A 25,200-nucleotide genomic window follows, 5' to 3' on the forward strand; every position below is an offset into this window, starting at 1 on the left:
TTTGAATTTTATTCCCATTTCTTGCATGGGACCTAGAAATTCACCCGAGGACACATATGTGATTTTTCAACCAACTTTGGTGCACGGGAGCATGTACTTGTGGTTCACATTTGAATTATGCACATTAAATGACCAGAAACTCAATTAATGTATAAAAAAGGACAAACAAACCCGGAATAATTCCAAAATTTAATAGGGCACTCATGTAGTTCTATGTTGCCTTTGTAAAGAAACTCAAGGGGGGCAGCGTATATCGTTTCGCACTCAAACGTGGCACGTTCCCTCTCAGAACCAGGAGCCTTCTTGAGAGAAGCTTCGGTTTGGAAGAAGCTTATGGGGTTGTTTGGATGGCAACTCCAAGTTGCCCTTCCAAAATTTTGGTCGTTGACCACAGGTTGGGCCAGTGTTTGGATCGTAGCCAAGTTTTTGGCTCATAGCCAACTTTTTGGCCAGCCGTTGTGATTCCGCACTAGCATGTGGGAGAGTTCCCGACGGCTATTTCCTTCGCCAAAATTTTGGCATGCCGTTTTGGTCGGGCCGGTGTGGGCATAATCCAAACAGCCCCTATACCAAAACTTATTCCAAATCGGCCCAATTTTGTACCACAACATGTTAGTGCCATGACATGACACCATGCCAAGTTTCATGATTTCCAGGCGAGTTTTGGATTTACATAAATTTAAAATCCAAGTTTCTCGATGTTCTCGGCCGAGTCACGATGCCCAAATGTTTGAATTTCATTCTCATTTCTTGCATGGGACCTAGAAATTCAACCAAGGACACACATGTGATTTTTCAACCAACTTTGGTGCACCAGAGCATGTGCCTGCAAGTCAAATTTGGATTATGCACATTAAAACTCTAGAAACTCAATTAATGTATAAAAAGGCCAAACTAACCCGAAATAATTCCAAAATTTAACAGGGCAGTCATATAGTTCTATGTTGCCTCTATAAAGAAAATCAGGGGGGAGGCAGCGTATATCGTTTCGCACACAAAGGTGACACGTTCCCTCTCAGAAACATGAGGCTTGTTGAGAGAATCTCCGGTTTTGCAAGAAGCTTATACCAAAACTTGTCCCAATTTAGCCAAAAATTATACATATGAAAACAGGGTGTAGATTATCCCGAACATCTCGCTACCTAGACCAATGTACTATGATTTGAATTCAACATAAAATGGATACAAATATTTGAATTGGAGATCGTATGGTACATGTAGTTCATACTGAAATATGATTACTACTATATGCATGTTTTTTGTTATCAAGATAATATTTGGATGATTGTATAACTTGACAACAATCGTATTCAAATAAGGAAAATTGATTCAAATTTAGTCCATATGGTGGACGACAATATATATGTTCACAGGGTGGAGTAAAATGTTCATATATGATGGAAGATCAAAATGTACGACTACGTCAATTATAAACCGCAAGGTCACCTAACGATATATTCGAATTCAACATAACGTGGATTGAAAAATTGAAATTCGAGATCCTGGAATTTGTAATCATATAAAAAGGGACATTACTCTTTCTTTTGGTGGGAAGTGATTTGTTTCTTGTTGTTGTTGAGGGAAGTGCGAATCGATTTGGTACTGTATAGGGTAATCTTGTTCTCCCGATTTCTCTTACATTTTTCTTGTAGTTTTTTCAATGGCATCTATAGCAATATAGTAAAAGGGGACATGACTCTCTTGTGTCTTGTATGAATTGTTTTTTTGTACACGTTAAGTTTGTTCCGCCGAACAAGGAATCCGCACCTTGTTATCCCGAAATTTTCAATCTCGAGTATATTTTGTCTCACCTGCTTTGAAACTCCCACCGTGCCTTGTTACCCGAAATTTCGACGCGCGCGAAAACTCGCTCCTCATCTGCAATCGGTCCCGCAACCAAGACACGTGAAATCCCCCTTGTACCCCTCAGCCGGAAATGAAGCTCAACGTCGTGGTGTCAAAACCGGTGGGGGTATGCTTGTAACTTACCCTACATTTCGGACAAGCGCATCCCTAAGCCATGGCTCCCCCCTCCCTTCCCCTTCGTTCCCCCCATTCATACACCGAGGCCGCCAAAACCCGCGAAACCCCACGCTCCTCCATCAGCCTCCCGACTGCCGCCCAGCCGGAGACTCTTCCCCGACTACGTCGTCCACCGTAACTGCTCGCCGTCCCTCATCCACCGCACCTGATGAGGATTCGTCATTGATCTCGTCATCCCGCCAGATCAGCCGCCCTGTCCTCCACCTCCAAGGAGCTGCCCCGACGTTCGCCTCGTCTATCGCGCCACCTCCATCCCCACAACGCCGTCTTGACCTGCCCCACCAGAACCGCAGCACCCTCACCAATTCCTCCGATGAAGCCGAGGCCAACTCGGCGCCACCAAGGAGGTTCTGCACTCACCGCTGCATTTTATCTTTTATTCGATCTCACGGGGCTGCCGGTGCTCGATACCGAGCAGCTATGGCGGTTATCCATCGAAGGTGCCATCGCCGGCCACTTCATCCACGACGTCTCTCCCCCATGTCATTGCTTCCTCAGCGGCGACTTCCACACCGGCACTAGCTGCAGCTGCTCCGGCTCTCACTCGCGCTGCTGCTGCTGCTCCAGCTGTCGCTCGCGCTGCGGCTCTATTCTTCATGTCGGTCGCGCTACTGCACTGCTCTTGCTTTCATTCGTGCTGCTGCTCTGCTATTGATGTTGGTCGCAGTGCTTCTCCGCTCTTGCTCTAGTTTGGGTTGCTGCTCTGCTCTTGCTCTCGCTCGCGCTGCTGCTCCTGCGGCGTGAGCTCTGGCAGCTACAGGAGTTGCTGCTTTAGCACTCACTCCTGATGCTACCGCACGACTTGCTCTCTGCTAGTGTGTTCCCTGCTCGAGTGTCTGCTGATTTAGATCACTGCTTCTCTGCTACTAGTGCTCGAACGCCCTAAACATCTATTGCAATGCTTTACTACTAGTTCAATCAGTTTTGACAGGAAAATTCAGTTTCGACTATAAAGTTCAGTTTCTTCAGTTAAGTTCTGAGTGAACAATACTTACAGCATCTGTCGGAGCGGCCGTGGCAGGGCTGATGCATTTTACATCTAGCACTTTTTGGTGATGTATTTTACATCATCTATTGCTGATGTTATTAGAGTCCCACTTCAGATTAACATTGTGTGTCTTGTCCTGCTTCAGCGTCGCCGCCGTACACCTCACCGGAGCTGCTACAATGACGAAACCGTCCATCACAGCGAAGCAGTACCCTCGACGCCATTTCCAGAGGCCTCAGATCTTCTTACTCGCCTCCGACAGTCACACCAGCATCACCATCCTCCACGTCCAACCCAATGATGCTGAGGTCCACAAGGCTATGCCAAAGAGGTTGTACACTCATCGCATCACTTTGTTACTCTACATTCATGTCGATCCCTCAGGGATCCTTTGCTATGGAACTACTATGGTACTACTATTCGTGCATTTGGTTAGAAGGAGTGGAGCAAAGCAAAACTGGAGGATTTTTTCCTTTGGTGTCTCTTTCAAAGAAAAAACGTAGGAATTTTAATATTCACTTGGACGTCCTTTTAAAATTAATATGTATGAAGAACAGAACTAATTGCATTACTGGCATAATAAGATTCTTATTTTTTCATTTTCACGTGGTTTGACTTTAATTTGACCACGTTTCTCCATTCATGTGTTCTTCCAATTCATGTGAACCAAACACCAGGTTGACTGAAATCCTATGTTTCCAAATGCTCTGTTTTGCACGTGCATTCCTATCCTACTCCTGTGGTTTTCCTGTCCCTGCGTTTATAGAATCTTCCAATTCTAAGGATCCCTTACAAATTTACTTGATTTTTAGATAGGCGTCAAAGAAAACTCTGTGTGTTATGTCCTGCTCCTGCCGTGCCATCATCCACCCCACCTGAGGTGCACCATCGACAGAAGTGTTCACTGCAGCAGAGATCCCCCCTGCAGAGTTTCTTTCACCGCCCCAGATCATCTTCCCCGTTGCCGGCAGCCACGCCAACTACATTAGCATCATCGATTGAGCAGATGAACCTGATGACTACACAGTTTCGGAAGAGAGGTCGCAGTCGTTCATGTTTGCTTACGTTATACATCTGTTATTATTACCTACTACTTTATCGTTCAAACTTGAGTTTTAAAATGCCCATGGGTCTCATATCGAGGCAGCAACAAATAGTATCTGTCTACTATCTGGTTCATCTGGGGTCTTCAATGTGGTTCATGTTGGGTGGGCAACAAACAATAAATGATCCATTGTCTATCTTTTCAAACTGAAGCTATAATCTACCTCCTATCATTAGTTTTAGATCCATCCACTCGTTTGCTACCATCAGTCATGATTTTTGCATGCACCCCTTAGGCCATACAAAATCTAACTATTTTTTTATTATGCATGTCAGATATCGTACATAATCGTACTGAACATGTAGAGACAAAGAGAAGACCATTGCATGGGAATATAATGTCATGCAGACGCTGTAGGTGTTCTAGATATGGGGGTATCTAGACCTGCCTGCCTACGGCCCACCACGTGGCTCCATCGACGGCCTGGTACGGCCCAGCTTCAACATCAATAGCTCAAGACCCTCGCATGGGGCCAAGCCCCACGAGGTGGACGACGCCAAGACTCCCGAGGGGATCAGCCTCTTCAGGCAGGCTCCCGAGGGGCAGAGAGTTCCATGCAAAGTTTACCTCATGAGGCTTCGCTGACGTGAGCCATGACGACCAAGGCCAGGCGGGCGCCAGGCGGGCGCAGAGCGCAGGTTTCCTCTTTGTTGCAAAGGAGGCGAGCCACAGGCACGGAGTCCTGAGGAATCAGCCAAAGGTTTCCATTCTGGTGCAACAAGACCAAGACCGCCAGGACGGCAGGACGGAGGTCATCGACGAGCCCACCGCAGTGTCACGACCAGAGGCTTTTCGTAGGCAAAGACTACTTTTGTCAGGATAAGCAGTACTACTTGTCCCCTTTCAAATCCGACCGTTGTGGGATCCCTTCCCGCCAACATTTGGGAAGAGTACCAAGACCACCATAAAGGGGGTCCATTTTTCACCCGACCACCTCACCAGCTCTACCGAGCTAGAGAACACCACACCTCCTTAGGCCAGTTCATCCACTATACTAGTTCATCCTCAGCTCTCCGAGGCAATCCACGAAAAACACTGGAGTAGGGTATTACACCGCAAGGTGGCCCGAACCAGTATAAACTGCTGTGTCTCTTTGTCTCTTCGAGCTTGTCACGCTAGGCTTAGGAGGATCATGAGTAGGCAGGCTGGGTAGGTTGAGATCTCTGCATGCACCCCAGAGTTCAAACATCTCAAGGGTTTGCGGAACCCGTAATCCGACATTTGGCGCGCCAGGTAGGGGTCCGTCGGAAATCTTCCGCCCAACCGCCAGGTCGCGCCGCTAGCGCCGATGGCGGGCGCTCCCCCGTCGACCCAGCCGACGCACCCTTCTGAAGAAGCGCCAGGGATGCGCTGTTTCACCCTCTCCCTCCGGCAGGTGCAGTGGCTTCCCAAGTTTCGACCGGAGATGCCGCCATGCTACGACAGTGTCGGATCCGGCCGCCTTCCTCCATGCATATGAGGAGGCAATCTAGGCGGCCAGCAGAGATGACAAGGTGAAGGCCAACTAGCTCCCCATGGCCCTCGTAGGCGCACCGCACGCCTAGTTACTAAATCTGCCGACGTGTGGCCTCCTGGGAGGAGCTGCGCGGCCTCTTCCTCGCCCCCTATGCGGCACCGACGCCCCCCGTCGTTGCAGCTCTCCTAGGTGGCTCATAGGCATCGCCCTCCAACCACCACATCAAGCAGTTCTACTGACAAGTAAGCGCCTCCCAGGCAGGCTTGGGGGCCCCCCGGGCTGGGCAGTGCCTAGGGTCGACCTCACCTTCGACCTCGAGGGTCTTCCGGCCGCCACGACAGGAGCAGGCGCGCTGCCGATGCTTTGCACCCCCACCATCTGCAACGTGGCGGTCACGAGGACCCTCATCGATGGCGAAGCCGGCCTCAACATGCACTCCGCGGAGGCATTCGGCCTACTGCACGTGCCACCTAGCCGGCTCCGCCCCTCCAAGCCTTTCTCCAGGGTCGGCGACGGCTCCACCAGCCCCCTGGGGCAGATCCGCCTCCCTGTCACCTTCGGGACCCGCGACAACTACCGCACCGAGCTTGTCGACTTCGACATCGCCCGGATCGACCTGCCATACAACGCCATCTTGGGGTACCCGGCCTTGGCCTAGTTTATGGCAGCGACCCACCCTGCATACAACCTCATGAAGATGCCTGGAAGCAACGGTGTCCTCACGGTGGCGGAGGACACCAAAGACACGCTGCAGGCCCTCAAGCTCGCCTTCAGGTTAGCGGCATCCGCGCTACCTGACGAGAAGGGGGATCTGGAGGCCCAGAAGTGGCGCCAGCCAAGAAGAAGTAGTTGTTCTCCCAAGACTTAGCCGAGACGAAGCAAGTGCTGTTCTGTGAGGATGGAATGGCCAGCGCCACATTCACCATAGGGGTGGCCTCCCTTGGGACCAAGACGAAACGTTGGTCAACTTCCTGTGAGCCAACAAGGACGTATTCGCTTGGGAACCCAAACACCTGGTTGGGGTCCCAAGGGGAATAATCGAGCACCACCTGAAGGTATGCCCAAACGTGCGACCAGTGAAGCAGAAGGCATGGCGTCAGTCCGCCAAGAAGTAGGCCTTCATCGTCCAAGAAACCCAGAAGCTACAAGCAGTAGGGGTCATCAGGGAGGTACGATGCCCGGAGTGGCTGGCAAATCCCATCATCGTCCCCAAGAAAGGAGGGAAGGAGCGCACGTGTGTTGACTTCACAAACCTCAACAAGGCATGCCCGCAAGATTCCTTCCCACTTCCCCGCATCGACTAGATTGTGGACTCCACCGCCGAGTGCGACCTGTTGTGCTTCTTGGATGCCTTCTCGGGCTATCACCAGATCAAGATGGATGTGCAAGATGTGGAGAAACGGCATTCCTGACCCCCTACGGGGTGTACTGCTACACCTGCATGCCCTTCGGGCTGCCTAATGCCGGGGCGACCTTCCAGCGACTGATGCATATCACCCTGGGCTTGCAGCTCGGGAGAAATGCAGAGGCCTATGTTGATGATATAGTGGTGAAGTCTCGGGAGGCCAGGACCCTGATAGCAGATCTGGAGGAGACGTTTGCGAGCCTGCGCAAGGTGGATCTTCGACTCAATCTCGAGAAGTGTGTGTTCGCGGTTCCCTCTGGAAAGTTGCTGGGCTTCTTGGTGTCACATAGAGGGATCGAGGCCAACCCAGAGAAGGTCAAGGCGATAGAGGACATGAGCCCCCCATAGACCCTAAAGGAGATGCAGAAGCTGGCGGGCTGCATAACCTCACTTAGCCGCTTCATTTCCAAGCTGGGGGAGCGCGCCCTCCCGTTGTTCAAGCTGATGAAAAGGAAGGAGCCATTTGAGTGGACCCCGGAGGTAGACGCAGCCTTTCAAGACCTCAAGAGATATCTGACCTGCCCGCCAGTGATGGTGGCACCGCGCCCTCTCGAGCCCTTGGTGCTCTATGTGGCAGCCACCCCTCGCTCAGCCAGCGCCGCCCTGGTGGCGCTGAGGAAGGAGCGCCCGTCCAAGAAACCTTAGCAGGATGCACAACCATTGAGCAAGACACAACACCCTCAGGACGATGTGCTTGGCGCCTCGACCGACCCGATGGTCGACATTCCTCCCAAGGCCACGATCGACCCCGCGGCCACCAAGGCTCCCGAGGGCGGACCTCGCAAAGCCATGGAAGACCCGCGCACTCACGAAGAAGAAGACTCCGCTGATGCCTCCCCCCTCGTCGAGCACCCTGTCTACTTCGACAGCACAATACCGAGGGAGGCCCGGGCGCGCTACCCCATGCCTCAAAAACTCCTGCTTGCGCTCCTAGTCGACTCCCAAAAACTGTGCCACTACTTTCAAGATCACCCCATCAAGGTTGTTTCGGCGTACCAGCTGGAGAGGGTGCTCCGGAGCCCGAATGCTGCTGGGCGAGTTGCTGAATGGAACATCGAGCTTCAGCCGTTCAATCTCGAGTTTAGCACCACCAGGGTCATCAAGGGTGCGGCCCTCGCGGACTTCGTGGCCGAGTGGACCGACACTCCCGACCATGGAGTAAGCGAGGACCACTCCCTCTTGTTAGGAGACGAGGAACCGGACGGATGGATCATGTACTTTGATGGGGCATTTGCACGACAAGTCGCAGGAGCAGGGGCCGTCCTCATCTCACCCACCAAGAACAAGCTCTACTACGCAGTGTAGCTCTGCTTCCAGCAGGGCGAGAAGGTCTCCAACAACATTGTAGAATTGGAAGTCCTGCTCGCCGGACTCAGGGGCGCGGCAGCGCTGGGGGTGAAGCGCCTCACCATCAAGGGCGACTCTCAGCTCCTCGTCAACTTCTCCAACAAGGAGTACACGCCTAAGGATGAGCACATGAAGGCGTACCTAGAAGAGGTGCGCAAGATGGAGAAGCGGTTCATGGGCGTGGAGCTGTAGCACGTGCCGCGCGGAACGAACAAGGAAGTGGACGACATCGCCAAGAGAGCCTCCCGCAGGCTCCCTCAGGAGTCGGGGGTGTTTGAGGAGCGGCTCTTCAAGCCGTCTGCGACTCCCCATTCCACGACTCCAGCACCGCCTCAGGAGGACTTGCCTCAGGCACCTAAGACAGGCGCCCCAGCCTATGGCCACCCCTCGGGGGCCTGCCTGCTGCTTGCGCTCGAGCCTCAGGAGGGGTGCTGGACTGAGTTCAAGGCGTACTTGCTTCAAGGGACCTTGCAAGAGAAGCAGGAGGATGCCGAGCGCGTGGCCCGTCAAGCCACCGCGTACTGCATCCAGGATGGTGAGTTATAATCGCAAGAGGCCCAATGACATTTCGTTGCAGCACATCTCCAGGGAACAGGGGATCGAGCTGCTAGCGGACATACATGGCGGGGACTGCGGGCATCATTCCTCGTCACGCACTCTGGTGGGCAAGGCGTTCCGCAACGGCTTCCACTGGCCCACCGCGCTCAACGACACCACAGAGCTGGTGCGCTCCTATGAGGCATGCTAGTTCCACGCCAAGCAAATCCACCAGCCCCCTCAGGGCCTCCAGACAATCCCGCTCACGTGGTCGTTCGCGGTCTAGGGGCTGGACATCTTTGGACCGTTCCCTAGAGCGCCAGGGGGCTACTGATACCTCTACATCACCGTCGACAAGTTCACCAATTGGGCAAAGGTAGAAGCCGTGCGCACCATCCCAGCTGGATCGGCCGTCAAGTTCATCAAGGGAATTGTGAGCCGGTTTGGGGTCCCTAACCGCATCATCACCGACAACAGCTCGCAGTTCACCGGCAATATTTTCAAAATATATTGTGCTAACCTTGGAACGCAGATATGCTACGCCTCAGTGGTGCACCCATGGAGCAATGGCGAGGCCGAGCGGGCCGATGCAGAAGTCTTGAGGAGCCTCAAGACCAGGACCTTCAAGAAGAAGCTCAAGGCTTGCGGCAGGGGTTGGCTTGACGAGCTGTTGTCCGTGTTGTGGTCCATCCGCACCACCGCGACCAAGCCAATAGGAGAGACGCCGTTCTTCCTCGTCTAAGAAGCATAAGCGGTTCTCTCTCACGAGGTCAAGCATCGCTCCACGCGGGTCCTAGCGTTCGACGAGGCGCGCCAGGATGCCACGCGGGGGATGGATCTCATGCTGGGGGAGGAACGCCACTGTCAAGCCTCGCTCCAAGCGGCGAGGTACCAGCAGGCGCTACAGCGGTACCACTGCCGCAGCGTCCGCCCCGGGATGTTAGAGGTGGGAGATCTCATCCTGAGGCGGGTGCTCTCCAGGGATGGGCTGCACAAGCTCTCTCCCATGTGGGAGGGCTCGTTTAGGATTGCCCGTGTCTCCAGGCCTGGCGCCGCGCGCCTGGAGACACAGGACGAGGTTCCCATCCAGAACGCCTGGAACATCTAGCATCTCCGGAAGTTCTACCCCTGAAGAAAGGCCCCGACCTGTGAAGGTCTCCGCTCGTGACACTCTCACGTAATAATGAGTGGGGTTGTACACACCCCGGAGTCTCCTAAGAGTCGCCCTGGGGCCTCATGGGGGCTCTCTCCCACGTCTTAGTGGCAGCACTTAGCTCCACGCTGGTGAGAAGACTAGATTAGGTGCCGGACACGGGTGTTCATTTTCTTTCCGAAGTTGCTTGCAGTTTTTAGTGACCATTCAATGGATTTGGTATTTTCGAACTCTGGTTCCTTGAGTTGTTTCCTTCTCCTGAGCTGGTTTTGGCCTGAGAGCATGAGAGAGGTGGCAGTCGCCCGTCACTTCCTCTCGCGCGCTTCGCGCGTGGGGCTAGGCAGGTGTGTGCGCCTCGGTCCTGCCCTCACGCGCGCGCACCGCGCCGAACCCTGGTGCTTCGGCTTCATCCTCGCGAGGAGCCCCCGGTCAAGCTCACGGGCACCAGCACCCCTCATATCCGTGCCCCCCGGGCAGCGCCATGCGGTGCATCAAGTTAGAGCAAATCTATGGCAGGGGGCTCGCATAAGGGGGAGTGAGCCGCTCGTCAGTTTTTCCTCTTCCTTTGAAAGCAGCCCTGCAGCGGCTCCAGAGACCCCAAGGCGTCTCCCGGGGTCTGCACCCACGGCTCCATGAAAAAGGGGGCCCTGTCGAGTACCTAAGGCCAGGTTTTCGCGAGGTGAAAAACTACTATGCACATATCAAGCTAAGTTTTCTTACCTTAGTTTACTCAGATCGCAAACGTTGTAACGCAGCATCAAGATAGCAAGCATAGCATAAAGGGCATAACTGCCATAGTTCATTACATGCCCCTGCAGGGTACATCTTTCTTTTTCGAATTACAGGAGAAAGGAAAGGCTAAACAAAGAGGGCCCGAAGGCGTACGAACTCGGCACCAGCACTGCATCCTCAAGCAGCACCTCAAGGTGGCCCGGCGCTTCACCAGTTCTCCCATAGGCGACCTGGGGCTGCGACCAGTTTTGAGTCCAAGTTCACTGGCCCCCAGCCTAACGCCGGGCTCCTCTCCAGCTTCACTGGTGCGCCGCGGCGGGATCAACCACCTACGTCCTCGACCCGAGCACGACGACGTGGGGGCTGGTCATCGCCACCACTACTCGAGCTCTCATCCGAGGAAGAGCTGTCGTCGCAGGAGGAGGAGTGTGTGCCGCCAAGACCAAGCTCATTGTCGCCACCTTCGTCATCGCTGCCGTCCTCCGGGCAGCACCCCACACGGCAACCGTCCTCCCTGAACACCCGCACATAGAGGGTCGCCAGGCCGTCGTACTTGAAGTGGAGGGTGCACCTTCCGCCCAGGCCACGTGCGCAGGCGAGAGTCTGCCAGCCGCGGGTCAGGACCACGCTGCCGGAGGCGGCGACCTCGGCACCAACCCATGAAGCTTTGCTGTAGCAGCCGTTCGACTGCAGCTAGAGACCGTAAAGCCCCGAGGAAAGAAGCTCGCCGGAGAAGAAACGCAGAAGCTGGTGCGAGGTGCCGGCCAGGCTCTCCGACCACACCACGGATTCAGGGAGCACGTCCAGCAAGGAGAAGCGCGGCCGAGGAGGGCGCATGATCACCACACGCCTCACTTCGTCATGGGGGCTGCTCCAAAGCCGGTAGCCCCCACTGCGAGAAGAGGTGCCATCGCGGGCACCAAGAGGAGTGCCGGCTCTAGGGGGTGCACGCCCGCACCCCTAGGGGCCGTCATGGGGGCCCCGAGATGCTTGCGAGGACGACCGCGACCTCTCTTGGGAGGTGGAGTGGGAGGCCCCTCCTTGGAAGCCTTCCCCTTCTTGGCCGCTGAAAACCTCCTCGGCGACGCCATGGGAGTAAGATGAAGAAGGGGACAAGCAGGCGGAAGCAAGATGAAGGAGAGATGGGTGAGGGGTTATGCCCCTCCCTCACATTTATTGCCAAGGGAGGCCAACCGCCGGCCTCCACGACCTTGCGCCATCATGATCTTCTGCATGCCGCATCGTCCCGTCAAGTCGCACAGTTGCCGAGGCAGCGTGGGGAAGGGGAGTTGTCCATGTCCCATCAATCGCCATGCCTCATCAAGGTCGCAGGTAGTTAAGGCCCGCGGTGCTCCGCACTTGCCCTTTGACTTCCCCTGGAAGCCAAGTCCAAGCACGCCTTGGGCCCGAGGCTACTATCGGCGTTCTGGATATGGGGGTATCTAGCCCTGCCTGCCTGCGGCCTACCACGTGGCTCCATCGACGGCCTGGTACGGCCCAGCTTCAACATCAACAACTGAAGACCCTCGCGAGGGGCCAAGCCTCGCGAGGCGGACGACGCCAAGACCCCCAAGGGGATCAGCCTCTTCAGGCAGGCTCCTGAGGGGCGGAGAGTTCCATACGAGGTTTACCACATGAGGCTTCGCTGACGTGAGCCATGACGACCAAGGCCAGGTAGGCGTGATATGTCCATTTTGCATCATGCTTTTATATCGATCTTTATTGCATTATGGGCAGTTATTACACGTTATGTCACAATACTTATGGCTATTCTCTCTTATTTTACAAGGTTTATCATGAAGACGGAGAATGCCGGCAGCTGGGATTCTAGGCTGGAAAAGGAGCAAATATTGGAAACCTATTCTGCATAGCTCCAAAAGTCCTGAAACTCCACGAAAGTCATTTTTGGAATTAATAAGAATTATTGAGAGAAGAAAGTACCAGAGGGGGCCCACACCCTGGCTACGAGGGTGGGGGGCGCGCCCACCCCTACTAGGCGCGCCCCCTGCCTCGTGGGCCCCCTGGTGGCCCTCCGGTGCCCATCTTCTTCTATATGAAGTCTCTTACCCTGGAAAAAATCATAAGCAAGCTTACGGGACGAAACTCTGCTGCCACGAGGCGGAACCAATCTAGGGCTCCGGCGGAGCTGTTCTGCAAGGGAAACTCCCCTCCGGGAGGGGGAAATCATCACCATCGTCATCACCAACGATCCTCTCATTGGGAGGGGGTCAGTCTCCAACAACATCTTCACCAGCACCATCTCCTCTCAAACCCTAGTTCATCGCTTGTATCCAATCTTGTATCAAAACCACAAATTGGTACCTGTGGGTTTCTACTAGTGTTGATTACTCCTTGTAGTTGATGCTAGTTGGTTTATTTGGTGGAAGATCATATGTTCAGATCCTTAATGCATATTAATACTCCTCTGATCATGAACATGAATATGCTTTCTGAGTAGTTATGTTTGTTCCTGAGGACATGGGTGAAGTCTTGCTATTAGTAGTCATGTGAATTTGCTATTCGTTTGATATTTTGATGAGATGTATGTTGACTCTCCTCTAGTGGTGTTATGTCAACGTCGACTACATGACACTTTACCATTATTTGGGCCTAGAGGAAGGCATTGGGAAGTAATAAGTAGATGATGGGTTGCTAGAGTGATAGAAGCTTAAACCCTAGTTTATGCGTTGCTTCGTAAGGGGCTGATTTGGATCCACTAGTTTCATGCTATGGTTAGGTTTACCTTAATACTTCTTTTGTAGTTGAGGATGCTTGCAATAGGGGTTAATCATAAGTGGGATGCTTGTCCAAGAAAGGGCAGCACCCAAGTACCGGTCCACCCACATATCAAATTATCAAAGTAACGAACGCGAATCATATGAACGTGATGAAAACTAGCTTGACGATAATTCCCATGTGTCCTCGGGAGCGCTTTTCTCATTATAAGAAATTGTCCAGGCTTGTCCTTTGCTACAAAAAGGATTGGGCCACCTTGCGGCACCTTATTTACTTTTATTGCTTGTTACCCATTACAAATTATCTTATCACAAAACTATCTGTTACCCACAATTTCAGTGCTTGCAGAGAATACCTTACAGAAAACCGCTTGTCATTTCCTTCTACTCCTCGTTGGGTTCGACACTCTTACTTATCGAAAGGACTACGATAGATCCCCTATACTTGTGGGTCATCAAGACTCTTTTCTAGCGTCGTTGCCGGGGAGTGAAGCGCCTTTGGTGAGTGGAACTTGGTAAGGAAACACTTATATAGTGTGCTGAAATTTACTTTCACTTGTTACTATGGAAACTAATCCTTTGAGGGGCTTGTTCAAGGCATCTTCACCCCGACCAGTAGAGCAAAGAGTTGCTCCTCAACCTACTAAAAATGTTTACTTTGATATTCCTTTGGGTATGATAGAAAAACTGCTAGATAATCCCTTTGCAGGAGATGGAACATTGCATCCCGATTTACACCTTATCTATGTGGATGAAGTTTGTGGATTATTTAAGCTTGCAGGTACACCCTATGATGTTGTTAAGAGGAAGGTCGTCCCTTTATCTTTGAAGGGAGATGCATTGACATGGTATAGTCTATGTGATGATACGGGATCTTGGGACTATAAGCGATTGAAATTGGAATTTCACGAGAAGTTCTATCCTATGCATCTTGTTCATCGTGATCGTAATTATATATATAATTTTTTGGCTTCGCAAAGGAGAAAGCATCGCTCAAGCTTGGGGGAGGCTTAAGTCAATGTTATATTCATGCCCCAATCATGAGCTCTCAAGAGAAATGATTATTCAAAAAATTTATGCTCGGCTTTCTCTCAATGATTGCACCATGCTTGATACTTCTTGTGCTGGTTCTTATATGCTGAAGACTATTGAATTCAAGTGGGACTTATTGGAAAGAATTAAATGCAACTCTGAAGATTAGGGTTCCGAAGATGGTAAAGAGTCAGGTATGACACCTAAGTTTGATTGTGTTAAATCTTTTATGGATACCGATGCTTTTCGTGGATTTAGCGCTAAATATGGACTTGACTCTGAGATAGTAGCTTCTTTCTGTGAATCATTTGCTACTCACGTTGATCTCCCTAAGGAGAAGTGGTTTAAATATAATCCTCCCATTGAAGTATAATAGTTGCACCTATTACAGTTCAAGAAAATATTATCACTTATAATGATCCTATTGTTCCTACTACTTATGTTGAGAAACCATCTTTTCCTGTTAGGATAAAGGATCATGCTAAAGCTTCAACTATTGTTCGTAAGAGTAATATTAGAACATATACACCTCCTGAGCAAATTAAAGTTGAACCTAGTATTGCTATGGTTAAAGATCTCTTGGCTAATAATATAGATGGGCATGTTATTTATTTCTGTGAGGAAGCTGCTAATATTGCTAAACCCGATGCTAAGATACATAGACATGTTGTAGGCATGCCTGTTATTTCTGTTAAAATAGGAGATCATTGTTATCATGGCTTATGTGATATGGGTGCTAGTGCCAGTGCAATACCTATTTCCTTGTATGAAGAAATTATGCATCATATTGCACCCGCTGAATTAGAAGGTATTGATGTTACTATTAAACTTGAAAATGGAGATACTATTTGCCCAATTGGGATTGTTAGAGATGATGAAGTCTTGTGTGGGAAAGTTAAATATCCTGCTTATTTTCTTGTTCTTGGTTCCCCACAAGATAGCTTTTGTCCCATTATATTTGGTAGACCCTTCTTGAATACTATCAATGATAGGATTGATTGCAAAAAGGATGTTGTTACAATTGGCTTAGGAGATATGTCTCATGAGTTTAATTTTGCTAAATTTCGTAGACAACCCCATGATAAAGAATTGCCTAGTAAAGATGAAATTATTGGTCTTGCCTCTATTGCCATGCCTCCTACTGATCCTTTAGAACAATATTTGCTAGACCATGAGAATGATATGTTTATGAATGAAAGAAGGGAGATAGATGAAGTATTCTTCCAACAGGGTCCTATTCTGAAACACAACTTGCCTGTTGAAATCCTAGGGGATCCCCCTCCACCCAAGGGTGATCCCGTGTTTGAGCTTAAACCATTACCTGATAATCTTAAATATGCTTATTTGATGAAAAGAAGATATATCCTGTTATTATTAGTGCTAACCTTTCAGAGCAGGAAGAGGAAAGATTATTGACAACTCTGAAGAAGCATCGTTCTCCTATTGGATATACTCTTGATGATCTTAAGGGCATTAGTCCCACTCTATGCCAACACAAAATTAAATTGGACGAAGGCTCCAAACCAGTTAGAGATCATCAGCGATGATTAAATCCTAAGATGAAGGAAGTGGTAAGAAAGGAGATACTAAAGCTCCTTGAGGCAGGTATAATTTATCCCGTTGCTGATAGTGATTGGGTAAGTCATGTCCATTGCGTTCCTAAGAAGGGAGGTATTATGGTTGTTCCTAATGATAAAGATGAATTGATCCCGCAAAGAATTATTACAGGTTATAGGATGGTAATCGATTTCCGCAAATTAAATAAAGCTACTAAGAAAGATCATCACCCTTTACCTTTTATTGATCAAATGCTAGAAAGACTATCCAAACATACACATTTCTGCTTTCTAGATGTTATTCTGGTTTCTCTCAAATACCTGTGTCAGCGGACGATCAATCAAAGACCACTTTTACTTGCCCTTTCGGTACTTTTCCTTATAGACGTATGCCTTTTGTTTTATCTAATGCACCTGCTACCTTTCAAAGATGCATGATGGCTATATTCTCTGACTTTTGTGAAAAGATTTGTGAGGTACTCATGGATGATTTCTCCGTTTATGGATCCTCTTTTGATAATTGCTTGAGCAACCTTGATCGAGTTTTGCAGAGATGTGAAGACACTAGTCTCATCTTGAATTGGGAAAAGTGTCACTTTATGGTTAATGAAGGCATTGTCTTGGGGCATAAAATTTCTGAAAGAGGTATTGAAGTTGATAAAGCTAAAGTTGATGCTATTGAAAAGATGCCATGTCCCAAGGACATTAAAGGTATACGAAGTTTCCTTGGTCATGCCGGTTTCTATAGGAGGTTCATTAAGGACTTTTCTAAAATCTCTAGGCCTCTCACTAATCTATTACAAAAAGATATTCCATTTGTTTTCGATGCTGATTGTGTAGACGCATTTGAAATACTTAAGAAAGCTTTGATCACTGCACCTACTGTTTAGCCACCTGATTGGAATTTACCCTTTGAAATTATGTGTGATGCTAGTGATTATGATGTAGGTTCTGTTTTAGCGCAAAGAGTTGATAAGAAATTAAATGTTATTCAATATGCTAGTACAACTCTAGACACTACCCAGAGAAATTATGCTACTACTGAAAAAAAGCTCTTAGCAGTTGTATTTGCTTGTGATAAGTATAGACCTTATATTGTTGATTCTAAAGTAACTATTCACACTGATCATGCCGCTATTAAATATCTTATGGAAAGAAAGACGCTAAACCTAGACTTATTAGATGGGTTCTCTTGCTCCAAGAATTTGATTTGCATATTATTGATAGAAAGGGAGCTGAGAACCCCGTTGCAGACAACTTGTCTAGGTTAGAGAATGTTCTTGATGACCCACTACCTATTGATGATAGATTTCCTGATGAACAATTAGCGGTCATTAATGCTTCTCATACTGCTCCATGGTACGCTGATTATGTTAATTACATTGTCGCTAAATTTATACCACCTAGTTTCACATACCAGCAAAAGAAAAGGTTCTTTTATGATTTAAGACATTACTGCTGGGATGACCCACACCTTTATAAAGGAGTAGATGGTGTTATTAGACGTCGTGTACCTGAGCATGAATAGGAAAAGATCCTGTGCAAGTGTCACTCCAAACCATATGGAGGAGACCACGCTGGAGATAGAACTGCACATAAGGTATTGCAATCCGGTTTTTATTGGCCCACTCTCTTCAAAGATGCCCGTAAGTTTGTCTTGTCTTGTGATGAATGTCAGAGAATTGGAATATTAGTAGACGTCAAGAAATGCCTATGAATTATTCTCTTGTTATTGAGCCATTTGATGTTTGGGGCTTTGATTATATGGGACCTTTTCCTGCCTCTAATGGATATACACATATTTTAGTTGCTGTTGATTACGTTACTAAGTGGGTAGAAGCTATTCCAACTAGTAGTGCTGATCATAACACCTCTACTAAGATGCTTAAGGAAGTTATTTTTCTGAGGTTTGGAGTCCCTAGATACTTATGACTGATGGTGGCTCACATTATATTCATGGTGCTTTTCATAAAATGCTTGCTAAGTATGATGTTAGTCATAGAATTGCATCTCCATATCACCCACAGTCTAGTGGTCAAGTAGAGTTGAGTAATAGAGAGCTCAAATTAATTTTGCAAAAGACTGTTAATAGATCTAGATAGAATTGGTCCAAGAAACTTGCTGATGCATTGTGGGCCTATAGAACTGCATATAAAATCCTATGGGTATGTCTCCGTATAAGATGGTTTATGGAAAAGCATGTCACTTACCTCTCAAACTTGAACATAAGGCATATTGGGCCATTAAAGAGCTCAACTATCATTTCAAACTTGCCGGTGAGAAGAGGTTATTTGACATTAGCTCACTTGATGAATGGAGAACCCAAGCCTATGAGAATGCCAAGCTGTTTGAAGAACAAGTTAAAAGATGGCATGACAAAAGGATACAAAAGCGTCAGTTTAACGTAGGTGATTATGTGTTGCTATTCAACTCTCATTTAAGATTTTTGCTGGAAAACTTCTCTCTAAATGGGAACGTCCTTACGTTATCGAGGAGGTCTATCGTTTCGGTGCCATAAAAATCAACAACTTCGTAGGCACAAGTCCGAGGGTGGTGAATGGTCAAAGAATCAAACATTATATCTCAGGTAACCCTATAAATGTTGAAACTAATATCATTGAAACCGTAACCTCGGAGGAATACATAAGGGACACTTTCCAGAACGTTTCAGACTCCGAAAAGGAATAGGTAGGTCGTACGGTAAGTAAACCGACTCCAAAACAGTTCTAATGGCAATTTTTCTCCGTTTTGGAATATTTAAGAATTTAGGAAAATAAGAAGTAGTCCGGGAAGGACACGAGGCCCCCACGAGGGTGGAGGGCGCGCCCACCCTTACTAGGCGCGTCCCCTGCCTCGTGGGCACCTCGTGTGCTCTCCGGACTCCGTTTTCTTGCACGATACTTCTTTTAGTCCTTAAAAATCTATTATATAATATCCCGAAGGTTTTGACCATCGTATCACGCAAAAATCTTCTGTTTTTGTTTCGAGCAATTTTTCTGACAGATCTAGAGCACCATGACATCTCCAAGCGCTCCCAAGGACAAGTTTTTCGAGAGGGTTATCAACCCCTATCTCGCGGAGGTGCTGCAACACCCTCATACCATTGAGATGAGTGAGGGGGTGCTGCACATCCGCGATGTGGAGGGACCAAGGTGTACCGGAAGCGTGGAGACAAAGCTTGAAGCTATGGAACAACAAGTTTTCACGTGCCAAGGGATGGTGGAGCACGGACTTAACGCCAACTAGATGATGATCGTGGAGTTGACCAACAACCACAAGCTGGACGCCAAGAACATTGGGGACACCATCTTCAAGCTTCATGAGAAAATCGAGCACCTCCAAGCCCAGATCTATGACCTGCAAAACCAAAATTGTGAGTATGAATGTAGATTCAAGAGGATGAGTTTGACTGCATATTTAAGGATCCCGAAGACTCGATCATCCTTCTATGATGGTGAGCCTATGCCTTGGAAGACGGATGACAAGCCTACATCATCAACAACTCCTTCTTCACCACCGCCGAGGACATAATCACTTGGGTATGGGCACTCCCCTTGGCAACTGCCAAGCTTGGGAGAGGTGCCCCAGTATCGTATCACCATCACAATCCTATCTTTACCGTTTTACTTAGTTCAACCCTTTTGGTAATATCTTGATCTAGTAGAATAAAGTTTTGGTATGAATTAGTTTTGAGTTTTGCTTTGTGATCCCTCTATGTAATGGAGTCCGTGAGCTATATATAATAAAGATTAGTGTTGAGTTAAGGGCTTTGTTATCTTGCTATGATCTTGAGAAAATAGAAAGAACAAAAAGAAATAAAAGAGTTCATATTGATCTTATGGATAGTAATGACTTCACATATAGAAAGTATGAGGCTTAAAAGTTGTTGAGAGTTAAAAAAACATAGTTTTGGTCATCATTGCAATTAATAGGAAGTAATAAAGAAAGAGAGGTTTTCACATATAAATATACTATCCTGGACATCTTTTATGGTTGTGAGCACTCATTAAAGTATGACATGCTAAAGAGTTGATGTTGGACAGGGAAGACAACGTAATGGGTTATGTTTTCTCACATCTCAATTAAATTATATTGTCATGGATCATTCAAACATGTTGAGTTTGCCTTTCCCCCTCATGCTAGCCAAATTCCTTTCACCAAGTAGAGATACTACTTGTGCTTCCAAATATCCTTAAACCCAGTTTTTGCCATGAGAGTCCACCATACCTACCTATGGATTGAGTAAGATCCTTCAAGTAAGTTGTCATGTTGCAAGCAATAAAAGTTGCTCTCTAAATATGTATGACTTATTAGTGCGGAGAAAATAAGATTTATACAATCGTGTGATATGGAAGTAATAAAAGCGATAGACTGCATAATAAAGGTTCATATCACAAGTGGCAATATAAAGTGACGTTCTTTTGCATTAAGATTTTGTGCATCCAACCCTGAAAGCACATCACAACCTCTGCTTCCCTCTGTGAAGGGCCTATCTTTTACTTTATGTATTTACATTATGCAAGAGTCAAGGTGATCTTCACCTTTCCCTTTTTCATTTTATCCTTTGGCAAGCACCTCGTGTTGGAAAGATCCTGATATATATATCCAATTGGATGTAAGTTAGCATGAACTATTATTGTTAACATTACCCTTGAGGTACAATGTTGGGAGGCAGCACTATAAGCCCCTATCTTTCTCTGTGTCCGATTAAAACTCCATAACCATAAGTATTGCGTGAGTGTTGGAAATTGTAGACGACTATATGATAGTTGAGTACGTGGACTTGTTGAAAAGCTCTATTCTTGACTCTTTCCGATGTTATGATAAATTGCAATTGCTTCAATGACTGAGATTATAGTTTGTTAGTTCTCAATGAAGTTTCTGAACTATACTTGACATTGTGAATAGATTGTTACTTGAGCATAAGAAATCATATGACAAAATATTTATATGTTGTTGTTATAAGAATGATCATGATGCCCTCATGTCCGTATTTTATTTTTATCGACACCTCTATCTCTAATCATGTGGACATATTTTTTGATATCGGCTTCCGCTTGAGGACAAGCGAGGTCTAAGCTTGGGGGAGTTGATACGTCCATTTTGCATCATGCTTTTATATCGATATTTTTTGCATTATGGGCTATTATTACACGTTATGTCACAATACTTATGGCTATTCTCTCTTATTTTACAAGGTTTATCATGAAGAGAGAGAATGCCGGCAGCTGGGATTCTAGGCTGGAAAAGGAGAAAATATGGGAAACCTATTCTGCATAGCTCCAAAAGTCATGAAACTCCACGAAAGTCATTTTTGGAATTAATAAGAATTATTGAGCGAAGAAAGTACCAGAGGGGGCCCACACCCGGGCCACGAGGGTGGGGGGCGCGCCCACACCTACTGGGCACGCCCCCTGCCTCGTGGGCCCCCTGGCGGCCCTCCGGTGCCCATCTTCTGCTATATGAAGTCTCTTACCCTGAAAAAAATCATAAACAATCTTACGGGACGAAACTCCGCCGCCACGAGGCGGAACCTTGGCGAAACCAATCTAGGGCTCTAGCGGAGCTGTTCTACCGGGGAAACTTCCCCCCGGGAGGGGGAAATCATCACCATCATCATCACCAACGATCCTCTCATTGGAAGGGAGTCAATCTCCATCAACATCTTCACCAGCACCATGTCCTCTCAAACCCTAGTCCATCTCCTGTATCCAATCTTGTATCAAAACCACAAATTGGTACATGTGGGTTGCTAGTAGTGTTGATTACTCCTTGTAGTTGATGCTAGTTGGTTTATTTGGTGGAAGATCATATGTTCAGATCCTTAGTGCATATTAATACTCCTCTGATCATGAACATGAATATTCTTTGTGAGTAGTTACATTTATTCCTGAGGACATGGGTCAAGTCTTGCTATTAGTAGTCATGTGAATTTGGTATTCGTTTGATATTTTGATGAGATGTATGTTGTCTCTCCTCTAGTGGTGTTATGTGAATGTCGACTACATGACACTTTACCATTATTTTTGCCTAGAGGAAGGCATTGGGAAGTAATAAGTAGATGATGGGTTGCTAGAGTGACAGAAGCTTAAACCCTAGTTTATGTGTTGCTTCGTAAGGGGCTGATTTGGATCCACTAGTTCCGTGCTATGGTTAGGTTTACCTTAATACTTCTTTTGTGGTTGCGGATGCTTGCAATAGGGGTTAATCATAAGTGGGATGCTTCTCCAAGAAAGGGCAGCACCCAAGCACCGGTCCACCCACATACCAAATTATCAAAGTAACGAACGTGAATCATATGAACGTGATGAAAACTAGCTTGACGATAATTCCGATGTGTCCTCGGGAGCGCTCTTCTCATTATAAGAAATTGTCCAGGCTTGTCCTTTGCTACAAAAAGGATTGGGCCACCTTGCTACACCTTATTTACTTTTATTGCTTGTTACCTGTTACAAATTATCTTATCATAAAACTATCTGTTACCCACAATTTCAGTTCTTGCAGAGAATACCTTACTGAAAACTGCTTGTAATTTCCTTCTGCTCCTCATTGGGTTCGACACTCTTACTTATCAAAAGGACTACGATAGATCCTCTATACTTGTGGGTCATCAGGGCACCAGGCGGGCGCAGAGCGCGGGTTTCCTCTTCGGTGCAAAGGAGGTGAGCCACAGGCGCGGAGTCCCGAGGAATCTGCCAAAGGTTTCCATTCTGGTGCAACAAGACCAAGACAGCCAGGATGGCAGGACAGAGGTCATCGACGATCCCACCGCAGCGTCATGACCAGAGGCTTTTCGCAGGCGAAGACTACTTTTGTCAAGATAAGATGTACTACTTGTCCCCTTTCAAATCCGGCCGTCGTGGGATCCCTTCCCGCCAACATTTGGAAAGAGGACCAAGGCCACTATAAATAGGACTTAGCCACCACCATAGAGGGGGATCCATTATTCACCCGACCACCTCACCAGCTCTACCGAGCTCGAGAACACCTCACCTCTTGAGGCCATTTCATCCACTGTACTAGTTCATCCTCATCCCTCCGAGGCAATCCACCAAAATGCTGGAGTAGGGTATTACACCGCAAGGTGGCCCGAACCAGGATAAACTGTTGTGCCTCTTTGTCTCTTAGAGCTTGTCGCGCTAGGCTTAGGAGGCTGGGTAGGTTGAGATCTCCGCATGCAACCCAGAGTTCGAACCTCTCAAGGGTTTGCGGAACCCGTAATCCGACAGATGCCGCTCCATGGTGGGCGAAGTGCCCCCCCTCCCTCCATTCCAGATTGTATTACAGAGGAAGATAATTATTCAGATGGGGATTCAGAGGGATCCAACCATTCCTGTTTACCACCTGAGGTGTTTGCTCTAACCTGGCATGCTGATGTTGGTCATATCATGCATATGGCACCTCGCATTGCTTACATTATACATCTTATATGTCATCAGCTTAGTTTATATTTGCTTTGTGTGAATGCCACGTGTTTGGTTTCTATATCATACTCCCACCATTCCTAAATGTTTGTCTTTTTAGAGATTTCAACAAGTGACTACATACGGAGCAAAATGAGTGAATCTACACTCTAAAATATGTCTATATACATCCGTATGTGGTAGTCCATTTGAAATCTCTAAGAAGACAAATATTTAGGAACGGAGGGAGTATATGGGAATTATGCAATGCCATCTTCTTTAGCCAGGCATCATATACGTCAATCATGCAATGACATCCTGTTTAGCCAGTCATCGTATATGTGAATTGTATCGTGCCATATTTTTTTCATAATGTATTCCATTTGTCAACAATGTTTATACATTCATCTACTCTTCCTGTGCATCAGCCATTTGAGTCGGTCATGGGAAAATCTACAGTGAAAACAAGGTCTTCTGAGCAGTCAGTGCTACCTGTCGATGCAGATTTCTTGTTGGTTACAAATAGCTCCTCAGAGGAGGATTCAGAGACAGATGATCAGTTGTATCCCCCCCCGAGGTGTGTGCTCTAACTTGGTAGGGTTATATTGCTCATATCATGCATATGGTGTCTTGCATTGCCATGCCATCTGCTTAGATTAGACATCCTTTGTGTGAATGCCTCATGTTTGCTTTCTATATCAGATATGTGAATTATGCAATGCCATGTTTTTCAGCCAGTTATCATATGTGTGAATTATGCACCGCCATGTAGCCAGGCATCATATATGTGAATTATATCGTGCCATCTTTTTTTTCATTATGTATTACATTTGTCGACAATCTGTGTATATTGAACTACTCTTCATGTGCATCAGTCATTTGAGCCGGTTATGGGAAAATCTAGAGTGAACACAAGGTTTTTAGAGCAGGTAATGGTACATGTTGAAGCATATATCTCGATGGTTACAGGGAGCTCCTCAGAGGAGGATTCAAAGACAGATTACCAGTCCTATATCCCACCTGAGGTGTATGCTCTAAGTTGCAATGTTTATATTTCTCATATCATTCATATGGTGTCTTGCATTGCTTAGTTTAGACATCATATGCACAATATTGAATTCCAACTGCTTAGTTTAGAGATCATACATGCGAGTGCCAGTTGCTTAGTATATGAATCAATTATGTCAATTATATCATGACATCCTATATACTTAGACAACATGTATGTGAATTATTTCATCCCAACCTATTTTAGAAAGACATCATATAGTTTTGTCATGTCATCCTGTTTAGATACTCATCATATGTTGAATTATGCTATTATATCCTGTTAAGTTATCCATCATATATCTAAAACGGTGTCATGCTATCATGTTTAGTTAGCCATCATAGATGTGAAATTGTGTCATGTTGTCCTGTTTTGTTAGACACCATATATGTGAAACCACATCTGTCTATCATACAATGTCTGTACGTTCAATTTCTTTTCTTTTTATCAGCCATTTGAATTGGAGGGGGTGATGGCAATATCTAAGGGAGCAAAAACCCGTTCTTCACAAAAGACAGTGCTACCCGTCGATGCAGATAGAACCATGGTTCTACTAGCCCACAAACTAGCCCCACCACACATAATCGAGACTCTTCCAGATTGCACACTTACACCATTGGGCAGAGAACCAGCTACAACCCATCTAACCGCAACCCCAGC

This window comes from Triticum dicoccoides, chromosome 4B, assembly GCF_002162155.2.
Source record: "Triticum dicoccoides isolate Atlit2015 ecotype Zavitan chromosome 4B, WEW_v2.0, whole genome shotgun sequence".
NCBI classification, from domain to species: domain Eukaryota; kingdom Viridiplantae; phylum Streptophyta; class Magnoliopsida; order Poales; family Poaceae; genus Triticum; species Triticum dicoccoides.